This window comes from Ranitomeya variabilis, chromosome 2, assembly GCF_051348905.1.
Source record: "Ranitomeya variabilis isolate aRanVar5 chromosome 2, aRanVar5.hap1, whole genome shotgun sequence".
NCBI classification, from domain to species: Eukaryota; Metazoa; Chordata; class Amphibia; order Anura; family Dendrobatidae; genus Ranitomeya; species Ranitomeya variabilis.
The window spans coordinates 423065302-423080029 of record NC_135233.1 but is presented as its reverse complement, the minus strand read 5'-3'; the positions used below and the strand labels follow the sequence as shown (position 1 = coordinate 423080029).

At 45.7% G+C, this 14728-nt stretch overlaps 1 long non-coding RNA gene across 1 annotated transcript; it reads left to right on the top strand.

The window, feature by feature from the left end:
- The first annotated feature begins 2247 nt into the window (after window positions 1-2247).
- LOC143806350 (uncharacterized) lies at window positions 2248-8743 on the top strand. Its single transcript, XR_013221438.1, has 3 exons — window positions 2248-2375; window positions 7703-7833; window positions 8448-8743. It is a non-coding gene; the product is annotated as an uncharacterized LOC143806350 (long non-coding RNA).
- The last annotated feature ends 5985 nt before the right edge of the window (window positions 8744-14728 follow it).

Genomic DNA, 14728 nt, shown 5'->3' with positions numbered 1-14728 from the left:
GGATAGATTGATAGATAGATGGAAGGAATTAGATAAATATATAGATAGAAGGAATGAGATAGATAGAAGGAATGGGATAGATTCATAGATAGATAGATAGATAGATAGATAGATAGATAGATAGATAGATAGATAGATAGATGGAAGGAATGAGATAAGTATATAGATAGAAGGAATGAGATAGATAGAAGGAATGGGATGGATAGATAGATAGATGGAATGGGATAGATTGATAGATAGATGGAAGGAATTAGATAAATATATAGATAGAAGGAATGAGATAGATAGAAGGAATGGGATAGATTCATAGATAGATAGATAGATAGATAGATAGATAGATAGATAGATAGATAGATAGATAGATGGAATGGGATAGATTGATAGATAGATGGAAGGAATTAGATAAATATATAGATAGAAGGAATGAGATAGATAGAAGGAATGGGATAGATTCATAGATAAATAGATAGATAGATAGATAGATAGATAGATAGATAGATAGATAGATAGATGGAAGGAATGAGATAAGTATATAGATAGAAGGAATGAGATAGATAGAAGGAATGGGATGGATAGATAGATAGATGGAATGGGATAGATTGATAGATAGATGGAAGGAATTAGATAAATATATAGATAGAAGGAATGAGATAGATAGAAGGAATGGGATAGATTCATAGATAGATAGATAGATAGATAGATAGATAGATAGATAGATAGATAGATAGATGGAATGGGATAGATTGATAGATAGATGGAAGGAATGAGATAAGTATATAGATAGAAGGAATGAGATAGATAGAAGGAATGGGATACATAGATAGATAGATGGAAGGAATGAGATAAATATATAGATAGAAGGAATGAGATAGATAGAAGGAATGAGATAGATAGATAGATAGATAGATAGATAGATAGATAGATAGATAGATAGAAGGAATGAGATAAATATATAGATAGAAGGAATGAGATAGATAGAAGGAATTGGATAGATAGATAGATAGATAGATAGATAGATAGATAGATAGATAGATAGATAGAAGGAATGAGATAGATAGAAGGAATGATAGATAGATAGATAGATAGATAGATAGATAGATAGATAGATAGATAGAAGGAATGAGATAGATAGAAGGAATGGGACAGATAGATAGATAGATAGATAGATAGATAGATAGATAGATAGATGGAAGGAATGAGATAAATATATAGATAGAAGGAATGAGATAGATAGAAGGAATGAGATAGATAGATAGAAGGAATGAGATAGATAGAAGGAATGATAGATAGATAGGAATGAGATAGAAGGAATGAGATAGAAGGAATGAGATAGAAGAAATGAGATAGATAGAAGGAATGAGATAGATAGATAGAAGAAATGAGATAGATAGATAGATAGATAGATAGAAGGAATGAGATAGATATATCTATTCATATAGCTATCTATAGATATATCTATGGACAGATGTAGATAGATATATGGATAGTTAGATATATATGGATAGATACATAGATATCTATCTACATCTATCCATAGAATAGATATATCTATCTCATTCCTTCTATCTCGACTATCCCATGTCTATCTATCTATCCCATTCCTTCTGCCTACATATATATAGACCCCCACACACAGCCCCGCTGGTTCACATAGCATAGCTTATCTACTTCTGAGTCTGATAATCTGATGGAGGGAGGCTGTGGACCGTGAGTGACAGAGCTGTGCTCGAAAGCACAAAAGCAGCATGTGGGGGGATGAGGAGCAACAGTGGGGGATGGGGGGGGGGCGAATGATGTTTTTATAGTTACTTAACTTAGTTTACTTTCTGCTGCCGGCCGCCCTGAGTGACAGAGCTGTGCTCAGCAGCAGCATGTGGGGGATGGGGGGGGGGGGGGGGCTGGGGGCGAAAGATGTTTCTATAGTTACTTTACAGTCTTTACTTACTGCTGCAGATGCCGGTTACTGCTCCCAGTCCCAGCACAGCAGCCAGCAGGTCAGGACTCAGGAGACTGAGCAGCGCCGCCCTCTGCACCTCGTCCTCAGCCGGGTGGTAACAGTGAGTCACCTGCCAGGCACATTATTAGCTTGTTTGTGTGTGTGACACAGTCGCTGACTGACTGCACTGTCTGCAAGTGTCAGAGACTCAGAGGGATTGCAGGGAGAGTCGGCACCAGTGCACCACGTGTTCTAGCTACCGCTCTGCCGCCCCCTGTCTTTAGAAATGCTCTGCCGCTGGAGGCAAAGCATTCAACTTGCTTCATGATAGCAGCGTCACTGGCTAAGCCTATTCCTATTTACACCATATACTACACAAAGAGCTTTGAAGCAGATTGTACATAACATAAGACTGAAGGTGGAGTCTTTTCATTATGAGGTAATTCCTTGTTATGTCCTGGAGGGTCCCCCCACTCCAATTGTTCTGGGTTTACCCTGGTTGATGGAACATAATGTTTGTGGATTGTCAATCCAGAGAGATTGTGTCAGGACTCTGAACATTTTGATTACCTTTTGTGCATTACTGCCCTTTTCCAAGATGGCGTCTTTGGTCTCATGTGCACTGTGTCTTCCTGCTATATAACTCCGCCCCAGCCTTTAGTCTGTGATAGAGTATTCTGCCTTGCATCCAGCTCCTGATGACTCGCTGGCTTTGCACCTGCTCCTGTGAACCTGTGTGGAGATCCTGCTACTCAGCTCTGAGTTTCTGCTGCATACATCGGTTTCCAGTAATCCTCCATCTGGCTGCTTGTTGATTGTTTCCATCTGCATTTGCTGGACATGTAAGCTGTTGCTGCTCTGCTTAAACCTGAGACTTTTACCCAGGCCTCCCTGGTTGAGCTAAGATATGATTTGAACTGCCTTATAAGCATATCTATCTGTGTTTGGACTACCAAGGACTTATTCGTGTCAAGTATCCTCAAGAATAATTGTGCTTCATAGACTTTCTGTGTGATTGCATTTTCCTCTGAAGTTTCCTATAGACTGCTAAGCTGCATTTAATATTTACTCCAAGTGTTGTGAACTTGAGTTTGTCTCTGCACCTGTTTGAATCACCGTGTGATAATATAGACTTTACCACTTATAAAACTGTCCTGTAGTTGTCTTGTTCCATGCAAAGAGTCTCCTGAGTTATCCCTTATAATCATTACAGGATACTCTAGCCTCAAAAGAGGAGACTGCTGGAATAATGACTGCAGAAAGCAGACTAGAGCAGGTGTTCTCCATAATTAGATCACTGCAGAAAGATGTGGAAGGTCTGCAAAAGAAGTTTGGAAGCTTTGAACACAATCAACAAGTGTGTAACGCCGCTGGGTTTATACCTCATTTCTTCGGCGTTACTTTTGCATGTCTCTGCTTTAACCCTTGCTCCTCTCCCCCTAATGTGCAGGGATACTGTTGTCTGTTACCTGTATGGATGCTGCTCAGTTCCCTGCCACCGCTGCATAGCTGTATATGTGCTGTGATGACTTTGCTCTGCTGCATGGCCACTCGCATGTGCGGTCCCTGGCTGCCGCTTTGAAGCTAGCCTTGGCTTGCGAGGTCCTCTGCAGCTGGTGCATGGCTTCTCACGTGTGTCCAGGCTAGCAGCCGCTGCCAGGTGCCCTAAGCCACAGTTCCTGTGCTATCAGTGCCGTAATGGTTTCTGTTTGTGCTTAGGGTGCGCGCGGCCACACCTACCCTGCTTTTATCAGGGTTTTGAGTGTGCACCTGTGTTGCTTCCTCAGCCTATTGCTGAGGAGCAGCTCCTATATAAACTTCCTCTTTGCTGCTGGGCATGGCCAGAGCATTGCATTGTGTTTCTGTGTCTTGCCTTGTGAGGTATCCAGCTCCCGTTCTGTCTGCAGTATGTTCTGGGAGAGCTGATGCCTGTCTCTCGCCTGTTCTGGGGGCCGAGTACCCAGATCCGCCTATCCTGGAGGCTGAATATCCAGTACCTGATCCTGTCTGAACCTGTCTCTGTTATGTTTCTTAAGTCCTATTGTGTCTGGCACCCCGCACCCTGTGACTGAACTTTCCAGGCTCATCTTTCAAAGATGGAGTTCGGTGTTCTTGCTGAGCGCTTACTATTCTGTGCTCAGTCTTCCATGCGGTGCTAACCCTGTCTGGCCCAGTTCCAGTCCAGCGGAGCTAGCACCATCACGCTTGAGTTCCTTCCTAGGTCTGATATCCGGAGCCTGACGGCCGAAGTTATGAACCTGATGACCTCCGCTACCTGGTCCTGTGCCCTCCGTGTCCCAGCCGATGACCTGGGCTGCCACGCCAGTGTCCCAGATGTCTTTCCGGTATTCCTGATGTCCTTTCATTGTCCGATGTTCTGATTCCTGGGCTACCACGCCAGTGTCCCAGCCGATGACCTGGGCTGCCACGCCAGTGTCCCAGATGTCTTTCCGGTATTCCTGATGTCCTTTCATTGTCCGATGTTCTGATTCCTGGGCTACCACGCCAGTGTCCCAGCCGATGACCTGGGCTGCCACGCCAGTGTCCCAGATGTCTTTCCGGTATTCCTGATGTCCTGCTTGTGTTCCTGATGTCCTGCCTGTGTCCTGAGGTCCACCCTGAGATGACGTCCTTCTGGGATCGGTGTCTGATGTTCTCCTGCTGAGCCTGTGCTACGCCCGAGGCCTGAGAGATTGGCCGTCCTAGTGCAGCGCCCCAGAGTCCTGGTCGTTGCAGTACTGTGGCTCCGCCACTAAGGGGAGCTATGGTACGTCTGATGGCACTGAAGGAGTTCATCTGACCAGGTATCACAGACACCAATACATTTCACCGTCGGGCCTCCAGGGGGAGCTAAGGGTTCTATTCATTAGGCCACTCCTCACATACTGGTAAAACTGGGGGTCAGGCAGGAAGTTAGGACAGAAAGCTGACTGGGTTGGAACCAGGCAACACCTTGTGGCAGAGGGTGTTGTGGGAGAAGATTCAGTAGGGTCCCTGTCAGGGGTGGGATCCTGACAGAGGCCTGGCAACTTGAGCGAACGTAACGGGACCATGCCTGCTCAGCATAGCGGCGGTGCCCAAGGAGGGATTGGAAGCGAGATAGATTGTGCTGAGTGAGAAACGAGATCAAAGCAAGGAGGAGAATACCAGTAGGAGTCGTGCTGTGAGACCGAGGCAACATCCTACTGAGGCGCACAACCGGCGGCCGGAACGCTGAGGGAGTATTACAATATTCAGCTTCAGGCAATACTCTAAACCAACGGCAGGACAGTCAGTCTAAGGTGGGCTGTCTCACTTAAATCACCTATGCAGTCTTGGGGGGCAACTTGTGGAGAGGGGCGACTCTAGGGTCCCGGAAGAGCTCCGAGCCTACCCGTCATACGGGTGCCGTCCTAACCGTAACATCAGGGAGGGACGGAGGATTAGCAGAACATCATCTAATCGAGTTGTGAGGGAACTTAAGAAACGGACACAACAGTTGTGGGGACTTTCCGTAAGCACAGCAGGGAAGGACCGCAACACCTAGCGCTAGAAGGAAGGAACAGATTTCCACCTGTTAAGAGAACTCTGGAGGTGCCATTGGACCGGCCGGACTTGCGCAGCCTGGTTATCCGGATGCCGGACTGAGGACCCAGAGATCTTCAGTAAAGAGGTAAAGAGACTGCAACCTGGTGTCCTCGTTATTTACTACAACCTACACTGCACCGCAACATCACTATCATATCTATCACTGTACGCCCATCACTGTACGCCCCTCAGCAGGGTCACGGACCGGGCCTAGCCACCGTGACAACCCCAGAGCAGAGACTCACAGGCCCGGTACCGGGTACCCCTCGGCCCTGCGGCAGTGGGGGCGCTACACTAGTATGCCCGTGCCAGATGACCCTGGACTGCATCAACCCGTGATGACTCCTGCCATCGTCAGACGTCTATCTAAGCCTGTGGTCCTGATGTCGTGCCTGTGATCCTGATGTCCTGCCTGTGTTCCTGATGTCCTGCCTGTGTTCCTGATGTCCTGCCTGTGTTCCTGATGTCCTGCCTGTGTTCCTGATGTCCTGCCTGTGTTCCTGATGTCCTGCCTGTGTTCCTGATGTCCTGCCTGTGTTCCTGATGTCCCGCCTGTGATCCTGATGTCCTGAGGTTCACTCAGTGAAGACGTCCTTCAGGGATCGGTGTCTGATGTTCTCCTGCTGAGCCTGCGCTACGCCTGAGGCCTGAGAGATTGGCTGTCCTAGTATGCCCGTGTCAGATGACCCTGGACTGCATCAACCCGTGATCACTCCTGCCATCGTCTGACGTCTGAGTCGTGTACCCTTCCTTGACATGTGGAATCGGGATCCTGACATCATTATGTTTTGTTATGTACTGTGCTATCATTTAAGTAAACTTTGTTTCTTCATACCTGAAGTTGTGCGGTGTAGTCTAGTTCTGCATATCTACATCTTGTTCACATGCTCAGCTGCCACAGACCCTGCTCGCTGCCGTTCCCTAGTCTGGGTAGGTCCAGGTTACTCTGTGGTCCAGTGGGTCCACATTGCGTTCCTTTTTGGGACGCTTGCCCACGTCATCTTGGTCTGGCAACGTGGAGGTGTCGGCTCGGCCACGTTTTGTGGTCGCAGCCGCAACAAAGTGTTTGGACAAACTTTGCAGGACTTAAGCACCCGCATGGCAGCCCAGGAAAACAAACTTTCTGGCATAGAGTCATGGACGGGCTTTTCAGGACATAAGCACGCAAATGGCTGCACAAGCAACTTTACCATCTGGGCAACCGCCACCAGCTAGCCCACCTAAGTTGCCCCATTCAGATTTAATGGTGATCGCGACAAATTTCGTGGCTTTGTGAATCAATGTATGCTATATTTTAATGTACATGCTGACCGTTTTCCTAATGATAGATCCACAGTATTGTGTGTAATAATGCTGCTGACCACACGAGCGCTCGCCTGGGCGAATCCGATGATTGAGTCTCGTGACCCGCGGTTAAATAATTTGGACGATTTTTTGGCCGCAATGGCATTAATGTTTGATGACCCTAATCGCCGTGCAACCCCTGAATCTGCTTTATTGTCTTTACGCCAGGCTAAACGTTCTGTTATTGAGTATGCTACTGAATTCAGGAGATTAGTGGTAGATACAGTACTAACTGGGACAGTTATGCACAATTACCTATTTTTAAAAGGGGTCTGTCTAGCATCGTAAAGGATGAATTATCTCGCTCTGAATCACCACAAGAGCTAGAAACATTTATACAGCATTGTGTGCGCATTGACATTCGCCTTACTGAGCGTAGGCAGGAGAAGTTTGCTGCATATAACCGCTTCTGCCACGCGAAACGCGCGTCGAGGGTTACCTACATCTGTACCCTGGGTTCTCCGGCTCTGCTCCTGGTAAGCCTTGCCTCCCTGGTGATCTTTGTCCGGTGGCACTTATGATCTAAATATGGATTTACAATGGCAATCTTACCATAGCAACTAAATCATATGCACTGTCACTTTACTTATGGATGTGTGTATCTACTTATATAGGCATGTGCAATGGTGGACTTTTTGGGTATATCTGTGTCTATCCTGCATTCGTATTTTATCTAATATTGTGGTGTTATGATTTATATACTTATTTGAGATTATCTTTAATAAAAAATTAACTTTTTACCTAGTTGCTCCAGTTTCCTCCTTTTTCTACCCCTTGAGATTTTGTTGGAGCCTAATCATCAAGAGCAACTCTCTTTCTTGTTAATTTCTTCTCCTCATTTTCCTGTGATTTTAGGCATCCCTTGGCTGCGTTCTCAGAATCCAACTATCAACTGGGAGACCAAGGAGATTATCTTTCCAACAAGGAGCAACTCAGCATTAACTGAAGCCGTCCCCGAGTCCACAGCTACGGAACCACCGGTACAGGTATTTACTTTACCTTCAGCATATAAAGAGTTCTCTGACATCTGTGACAAGAAGAATGCAGATCAGCTTCCTCCACACAGGCATTATGACTGTCCCATTGAGTTGCTTCCTGGGCAGCTATTCCTTTTGGTAACGTATATCCTTTGGTGGCACCTGAGCTTCAAGCTTTAAAGGAGTATATTGATGAAAATCTGGCCAAAGGCTTCATACGTCCTTCTTCTTCACCAGCAGGGGCACCTATATTTTTTGTAAAGAAGAAGGATGGGTCCCTGAGACCCTGTGTGGACTATCGAGAGCTCAATAAGATAACCGTACGGAATCGTTACCCTTTGCCTCTGATTCCCAAATTACTGGAAAGAGTCTGCCATGCTAAGGTGTTCTCTAAACTGGATCTTCGTGGGGCTTATAATTTGGTGCGTATCCGTCCAGGGGATGAGTGGAAGACAGCATTCCGATGCCAGTATAGACACTTTGAATATCTCGTTATGCCCTTCAGGCTTTCTAATGCCCCTGCAACATTTCAACACCTTGCTAATGACATTTTCAGAGATTTGTTGGACCAGTTTGTGGTGATCTATTTGGATGATATTCTAATCTTTTCTGACTCTCTACAGGAGCATGAAGAACATGTCAAAGCTGTTTTAAGACGTCTGAAAGAGAACCATCTGTGTTGTGAATTCCGCTCTTGGGCTCCCTTCGGTGGTTGTAAGTGGCACTTTTGTGAATTCTGCTCTTGGGCTCCCTCCGGTGGTTATAAGTGGTACGGCTGCTCCTTGGATTTAGCAGTCAGCAGCTGCTTCCACTGATTGTCTTTCTGGCTCGGCTATTTAACCTGGTTCTATCCTTCAGCCTGTGCCAGTTGTCAATGGTTCCTGCTTGGATTCACATCTCTGCTTGGATTTCCCTGATATTCTGACCAGCTCAGCAAAGATAAGTCCTTGCTTTGTTCTTTTGCAGTCCACTTGTTTTGGACTTAATCGTTCTGCACTTTCTATGTTTTTTTTTGTCCAGCTTGTCAGTATGGATTTATTCAGTTAAGCTGGAAGCTCTGGGAAGCAGATTTACCCTCCACACCTTTAGTCAGGTGTGGAGATTTTTTTAAACTCTGTGGTGGATATTTCTAGTTTTTAATACTGACCGCACAGTATTCTGTCCTGTTCTATCTATCTAGCTAGACTGGCCTCCTTTACTACATCCTGGTTTCATTCTGCGCATGTCATTTCCCTCTTCACTCACAGTCAATATTTGTGGGGGGCTGCCTATCCTTTGGGAATTTTCTCTGAGGCAAGATAGCTTTCCTGTTTCTATCTTTAGGGGTAGTTAGTCCTCCGGCTGTGACGAGGTGTCTAGGGAGTGACAGGAACATCCCACGGCTACTTCTAGTGTTGTGTTAAGCTCAGGAACTGCGGTCAGTACAGGTACCACCTCCTCCAGAGCACGTCCCATGTTACTCCTAAACCACCTGTTCATAACAGTACAACTGGCCATAAATGAATTAAATGCATCTCAAAAGAAGGAAAAAAAAAGTTCTGAGCCTTTTTTTTTTTTTTGCAGTCTGTTTTGTCTTTTTTTTCCTCTCTTAATCTCTGGGTAGTTCAGGATTTTGGCGCTTGCATGGATGTTCAGGGTTTGTTTTCTCGTGTGGATCAACTTGCTGCAAGGGTACAGAGTATCCAAGATTATGTTGTCCAGACTCCGGCTTTAGAGCCTAAAATTCCTACTCCTGATTTGTTTTTTGGGGACAGATCCAAGTTTTTGAACTTTAACCCCTTCCCGACCTGTGACACAGCGTATGCGTCATGAAAGTCGGTGCCTTCCCGACCTGTGACGCATATGCTGTGTCACAGAATGATCGCGTCTCTGCAGATCGGGTGAAGGGGTTAACTCCTATTTTACCCGATCTGCAGGGAGAGGGGGAGTGGTACTTCAGCCCAGGGGGGGTGGCTTAACCCCCCCGTGGCTACGATCGCTCTGATTGGCTGTTGAAAGTGAAACTGCCAATCAGAGCGATTTGTAATATTTCACCTATGAAAATGGTGAAATATTACAATCCAGCCATGGCCGATGCTGCAATAGCATCTGCCATGGCTGGAGACCCCGATCTGCCCCCACCCCAGCCCACCGATCGCCCCCCCCAGTCGTCCTTTTTGCCCCGATGTCCGTTCCGCTCCCCTCCTCCCTCCTGTCGGCTCCCCCGGTCCTCCTGTCCGCTCCCCAGGTCCTCCGATCCCCCCCCCGTGTTCCGGTCCCACCCCCCCATACTTACCTAGCTCCGATGTCCCTCCCGGTGTCCGGCCGTCTGCTTCATGGGCGTCGCCATCTTGGAAAATGGCGGGCGCATGAGCAGTACGCCCGCCGAATCTGACAGCCGGCAGATTCGTTCCTGCACATTTTGGTCGCTGTGATAAGTTCTATCACAGCGATCAAAATAAAAAAAATAGTAAATAAATCACCCCCTTTATCACCCCCATAGGTAGGGATAATAATAAAATACAGAAAATATAATTATTTTAGTTTTTCCATTAGGGTTAGGGTTAGGGGTAGGGTTAGGGGTACGGTTAGGGGTAGGGTTAGGGTTAGGGGTAGGGTTGCACTTAGGGTTGCACTTAGGGTTGCACTTAGGGTTGCACTTAGGGCTAGGGTTGCACTTAGGGTTGCACTTAGGGTTGCACTTAGGGTTGCACTTAGGGTTGCACTTAGGGCTAGGGTTGCACTTAGGGTTGCACTTAGGGCTAGGGTTGCACTTAGGGTTGCACTTAGGGTTGCACTTAGGGCTAGGGTTGCACTTAGGGCTAGGGTTGCACTTAGGGTTGCACTTAGGGTTGCACTTAGGGTTGCACTTAGGGCTAGGGTTGCACTTAGGATTGCACTTAGGGTTGCACTTAGGGCTAGGGTTGCACTTAGGGTTGCACTTAGGGTTGCACTTAGGGCTAGGGTTGCACTTAGGGCTGCACTTAGGGTTGCACTTAGGGTTGCACTTAGGGTTGCACTTAGGGTTGCACTTAGGGTTGCACTTAGGGCTAGGGTTGCACTTAGGGTTGCACTTAGGGTTGCACTTAGGGTTGCACTTAGGGTTGCACTTAGGGCTAGGGTTGCACTTAGGGTTGCACTTAGGGCTAGGGTTGCACTTAGGGTTGCACTTAGGGCTAGGGTTGCACTTAGGGCTAGGGTTGCACTTAGGGTTAGAATTAGGGTTAGAATTAGGCTATGTGCACACGGTGCGGATTTGGCTGCGGATCCGCAGCGGATTGGTCGCTGCGGATTCGTATCAGTTTTCCATCACGTTTACAGTACCACGTAAACCTATGGAAAACCAAATCCGCTGTGCCCATGGTGCGGAAAATACAGCGCGGAAACGCTGCGTTGTATTTTCCGCAGCATGTCAATTCTTTGTGCAATTCCGCAGCGTTTTACACCTGCTCCATAATAGGAATCCGCAAGTGAAATCCACACAAAAAACACTGGAAATCCGCGGTAAATCCGCAGGTAAAGCGCAGTGCGTTTTACCTGCAGATTTTTCAAAAACTGCAGAAAAATCCACACAAATCCGCAACGTGAGCACATAGCCTTAGGGTTGGAATTAGGGGTAAGACTAGGGTTAGGGGTGTGTTGGGGTTAGGGTTGTGGTTAGGGTTGGGATTAGAGTTAGGGGTGTGTTGGGGTTAGTGTTGGAGTTAGAATTGAGGGGTTTCCACTTTTTAGGCACATCAGGGGGTCTCCAAACGCGACACGGCGCCACCATTGATTCCAGCCAATCTTGCGTTGAAAAAGTAAAATGGTGCTCTCTCCCTTCCGAGCCCCGACGTGTGCCCAAACAGTGCTTTACCCCCACATATGGGGTACCAGCGTACTCAGGAGAAACTGATCAACAACTTTTGGGGTCCAATTTCTCCTGTAACCCTTGGGAAAATAAAAAATTGCGGGCTAAAAAATTATTTTTGAGGAAAGAAAAATGATTTTTTATTTTCACGGCTCTGCGTTATAAACTTCTGTGAAGCACTTGGGGGTTCAAAGTGCTAACCACACATCTAGATAAGTTCCCTTGGGGGTTTAGTTTCCAAAATGGGGTCACTTGTGGGGAGTTTCTACTGTTTAGGCACATCAGGGGCTCTGCAAACGCAACGTGATGCCCGCAGAGCATTCCATCAAAGTCTGCATTTCAAAACATCACTACTTCACTTCCAAGCCCCGGCATGTGCCCAAACAGTGGTTTACCCCCACATATGGGGTATCAGCATACTCAGGAGAAACTGGACAACAAATCTTGGGGTCAAATTTCTCCTGTTACCCTTGGGAAAATAAAAAAATCAGGGCTAAAAAATTTTTTTTTGAGGAAAGAAAACGTATTTATTATTTTCACGGCTCTGCGTTATAAACTTCTGTGAAGCACTTAGAGGTTCAAAGTGCTCACCACACATCTAGATAAGTTCCCTTGGGGGTTTAGTTTCCAAAATGGGGTCACTTGTGGGGGGTTTCTACTGTTTAGGCACATCAGGGGCTCTGCAAACGCAACGTGATGCCCGCAGAGCATTCCATCAAAGTCTGCATTTCAAAACATCACTACTTCACTTCCAAGCCCCGGCATGTGCCCAAACAGTGGTTTACCCCCACATATGGGGTATCAGCGTACTCAGGAGAAACTGGACAACAACTATTGGGGTCAAATTTCCCCTGTTACTCTTGGGAAAATAAAAAATTCAGGGCTAAAAAAATTTTTTTGAGAAAAGAAAAAATATTTTTTATTTTCATGGCTCTGCGTTATAAACTTCTGTGAAGCACTTGGGGGTTCAAAGTGCTCACCACACATCTAGATTAGTTCCTTGGGAGGTCTAGTTTCCAAAATGGGGTCACTTATGGGGAAGCTCCAATGTTTAGGCACACAGGGGCTCTCCAAACGCGACATGGTGTCCGCTAATGATTGGAGCTAATTTTCCATTCAAAAAGCCAAATGGCGTGCCTTCCCTTCCAAGCCCTGCCGTGCACCCAAACAGTGGTTTACCCCCACATATGGGGTATCATCGTACTCAGGACAAACTGGACAACAACATTTGGGGTCCAATTTCTCCTGTTACCCTTGGGAAAATAAAAAATTCTGGGCTAAAAATCATTTTTGAGGAAAGAAAAATTATTTTTTATTTTCACGGCTCTGCGTTATAAACTTCTGTGAAGCACTTGTTGGTTTAAAGTGCTCACTATGCATCTAGATAAGTTCCTTGGGGGGTCTAGTTTCCAAAATGGGGTCACTTGTGGGGGAGCTCCAATGTTTAGGCACACAGGGGCTCTCCAAACGCGACATGGTGTCCGCTAACGATTGGAGCTACTTTTCCATTCAAAAAGTCAAATGGCGCGCCTTCCCTTCCGAGCCTTGCCATGCGCCCAAACAGTGGTTTACCCCCACATATGAGGTATCGGCGTACTCAGGAGAAATTGCCCAACAAATTTTAGGATCCATTTTATCCTGTTGCCCATGTGAAAGTTAAAAAATTGAGGCTAAAAGAATTTTTTTGTGAAAAAAAAGTACTTTTTCATTTTTACGGATCAATTTGTGAAGCACCTGAGGGTTTAAAGTGCTCACTATGCATCTAGATAAGTTCCTTGGGGGGTCTCCTTTCCAAAATGGGGTCACTTGTGGGGAAGCTCCAATGTTTAGTCACACAGGGGCTCTCCAAACGCGACATGGTGTCCGCTAACGATGGAGATAATTTTTCATTCAAAAAGTCAAATTGCGCTCCTTCCCTTCCGAGACTTACCATGTGCCCAAACAGTGGTTTACCCCCACATGTGAGGTATCAGTGTACTCAGGAGAAATTGCCCAACAAATTTTAGGATCCATTTTATCCTGTTGCCCATGTGAAAATTAAAAAATTGAGGCTAAAATATTTTTTTTGTGAAAAAAAAGTACTTTTTCATTTTTACGGATCAATTTGTGAAGCACCTGGGGGTTTAAAGTGCTCACTATGCTTCTAGATAAGTTCCTTGGGGGGTCTAGTTTCCAAAATGGGGTCACTTGTGGGGGAGCTCCAATGTTTAGGCACACGGGGGCTCTCCAAACGCGACATGGTGTCCGCTAAAGATTGGAGCCAATTTTTCATTCAAAAAGTCAAATGGCGCTCCTTCCCTTCCGAGTTCTGCCGTGCGCCCAAACAGTGGTTTACCCCCACATATGAGGTATCAGCGTACTCAGAACAAATTGGACAACAACGTTCGTGGTCCAGTTTCTCCTTTTACCCTTGGGAAAATAAAAAAATTGTTGCTAAAAGATCATTTTTGTGACTAAAAAGTTAAATGTTCATTTTTTCCTTCCATGTTGCTTCTGCTGCTGTGAAACACCTGAAGGGTTAATAAACTTCTTGAATGTGGTTTTGAGCACCTTGAGGGGTGCAGTTTTTAGAATGGTGTCACTTTTGGGTATTTTCAGCCATATAGAACCCTCAAATTGACTTCAAATGTGAGGTGGTCCCTAAAAAAAATGGTTTTGTAAATTTTGTTGTAAAAATGAGAAATCACTGGTCAAATTTTAACCCTTATAACTTCCTAGCCAAAAAAAATGTTGTTTCCAAAATTGTGCTGATGTAAAGTAAACATGTGGTAAATGTTATTTATTAACTATTTTGTGTCACATAACTCTCTGGTTTAACAGAATGAAAATTCAAAATGTGAAAATTGCAAAATTTTCAAAATTTTCGCCAAATTTCCATTTTTTTCACAAATAAACGCAGAAATTATCGACCTAAATTTACCACTAACATGAAGCCCAATATGTCACGAAAAAACAATCTCAGAATCGCTACAATCCGTTGAAGCGTTCCCGAGTTATTACCTCATAAAGGGACACTGGTCAGAATTGCAAAAAACGGCAAGGTCATTAAGGCCAAAATAGGCTGGGTCATGAAGG